Raw genomic sequence first — 2,583 nt, forward strand, 5'->3', positions numbered from 1 at the left:
ACGTGTCATTCTAAGCCCTGGTTTTCACATTTCCTCAAACGGACGGCATTCACTGCAGCCAAATGTGTATTTGCTTAAGAAGCTTAATGTGCAGAGAGAAACGAACTCCTTTCCAAATTCTGAGCTTTAATTTATCCACAACAGTAACCAAGAGAAGAAAAATCCACACTTCCTGTATGTTAATCTCAATAAATTGAACTTCGCTGTTTTCTATGCTGATAAATCCGTTAAGAGGCTACTTTCCTTTCTCATCCAAGCTCAAGTCTGTGAGCTAAGGAAACATATCAAAATTGCAAAACTTATAAATCTGGGCTTTACAAATTAGGAATGCATACTCCCTAAAACAAGGCGAATAGAGCTACCTATATACTATCTGAATCGGGGAAATTAACCACCAGTGTAAACCACAGATTAAGAGAGTGTATCCCATAATGACACACACTGTTTTCAAGGACTTTATAATAATTTTTATTATTACAGTATAAGCAAGTGCTAACACTCATTAGATTTGTAATTTGATATGTTCATTTTAAACAAAACGTGTGTTTTTAATAGCCACAGAGGTAGTAAGCTTAATTCAAGTTCTCATTGAAGGAAGCATTCCTCCTGTCCAGGATCCTTACATCATTCTGCTTTCTATCTTGAACTGATTCTTTCTGTGACATGAAAAACAATTACTGGCTTTCTACATTCAATTATGCTAGCATTTTCTACATATTTGGCCCAAAATAAAAAGTTAAAGATGGGGGAGGGTAGAGCTCAGCGGTAGTGTGTGTGCTTAGCATGTGCAAGGTCCTGGGTTCAATCCCCAGCACCTCCACTAAATAAATAAATAAATAAATAAATAAATAAAAATCTACTTACCACCCCCCCCTAAAAAAAAGGTAATGAGATTTCAGGTCAAATTCAAAATTAAGAAACTAAGTTTGAAAATTATACGTCAAAGAGATCAGAGCTGCAATAACGTTCATCAACATATATTTGAATTTTACTGAGTTTTTAACTTGCCAAAAAACCCCACCAAACTTCCATGATTAACAATTTCATACTTTGAACACCTCATGTGTACATTTACTAGTGACTATGCATCAGCTCTGGTTCAGCAGCTCGCGCACGGGCGTTGGCTCTAACGACGTCGAGGGGATCAGACGCTGAATGTAACAGTGTTACGTGAAGGCATCGCCTCGTGGCATATTCTGTCGAGGAAACGGGCTCTAACGCCACCTCCCACAGGACCACTAACAGCTAAGAAGGATCATTTTCCATTAGGCCAGGAAATGGGGATCTTCTGAGAAGTAAGGTACCTGCTCTCATGAACGGCACTTCGCAGCAGCAAGCGTGGGCTACCACAGAGACGTGTTGGGGAAGCAGCCGTCCCCGCGGCCGAGCGTCTGGCGCCCGCCGCCCCTTCACCGCGCCCCGGGCGGAGGGAAGAGGAGACGTGCCCGCGCCGCAGGTCGCGCACAGGGGTAAGCGCGGGAGGAGCGGCCCGGCTCAGCCCTGAGCAGGCCGCCTGGAGCGCTTCCTCGCGGCAGCAGGGACCCCGGGGACAAAGCCTCGTCAAGTGCGGCGAGCGGAGGGCGCTGCCCGCGCTCCGACCCGCCCGGGAAGCCGCTCCCCCAGCCCGCGTGCAGGCCAGAGCGCAGCCTCCTGCGGCGGGGACCGCGTGGAGCCGCCTAGCGCGCCGCGCAGAGGTCCTGTGTGTCTCCGCGCGAACCAGTTAAGACGCCGGAGAGCGCCCCCGGTGCCGGAGCCGAGCGCGCCGGTCGCGCACCTACACGCCGATCCGCGCCGCTGAGGCGCTGTCCGCCCAGAGGGGGCGCTGCTGAGCGCTGGGCCCGCTGTCCCCGGGGAAGGGGGGGGGTGGGGGAGGGCAAGACGGCGGCCGGAGCCCGTTGCTGGCGATTTCCTTTCAACGCGAGCATGTCTTGGGCTCGACTCGGAGCCGCTGCAAAGGCCCCGTCTGAGGGCGCCCTTCCGACCGCCTGCTCCGGGGCCGAGCACTCGGCTCCTTGACCAAGAGGCCCGCCTGGAGGAGGCACAAGAGCTGCGTCTGTGCGGACCTTAAGCAGTTCACAGCGGAAGGCGGGCAGGGGGAGGGGGTCCTGGGGAAAACCTGTCCTCAGTTTCGCAAACCAGGATTCCCGAACGTTTAGAGGACAAGAATTAGGGAAGTTCTGTCCTGGTCGTCTGTGGACAGTCAGTCGTCTGCCCTGGGCTCTGGCCTGACCTCGTCTATAAAGACGGAGGTGGGAGCTACGTCACTCCTGGCTTCGCTCCCCTCGCAAGAACCACCAACGACCGAGAGCGACAGAACCCGGAGGCGGCGGGCGGCCGGGACGGGGACCGCGGGAGCTGCGCGTTGACCCCGCGGCGCCTCGGCCGGCGGCGCAGCGCCACGTGGGGCGCGCTCCCCGGAGCCTGCGGTCCCTCCGGGGCAGCAGAGAGCCCGGGGGACCACCAGCTCCCCGCCAGCATGGGGGGTTGCCCCGTGGGAGCCCCGACGCCGACCTCTCACTCCGGGGCGGGCAGGGGAAGCCGTGGGGCGCCGGCACCGAGAGCCTGGCTGGGACGGCGCGCGGA

The 2,583-nt window shown here is 55.1% G+C and overlaps 1 long non-coding RNA gene across 1 annotated transcript; it reads right to left on the reverse strand.

The window, feature by feature from the left end:
- Positions 1–454: 454 nt before the first annotated feature.
- Positions 455–1,412, reverse strand: LOC140699735 (uncharacterized). The gene is made up of 2 exons (XR_012077985.1): positions 1,305–1,412; positions 455–656 (listed from the first exon to the last, which is right to left on the reverse strand). It is a non-coding gene; the product is annotated as an uncharacterized lncRNA (long non-coding RNA).
- Positions 1,413–2,583: the final 1,171 nt, after the last annotated feature.

This window comes from Vicugna pacos, chromosome 11 (assembly GCF_048564905.1).
Source record: "Vicugna pacos chromosome 11, VicPac4, whole genome shotgun sequence".
NCBI classification, from domain to species: domain Eukaryota; kingdom Metazoa; phylum Chordata; class Mammalia; order Artiodactyla; family Camelidae; genus Vicugna; species Vicugna pacos.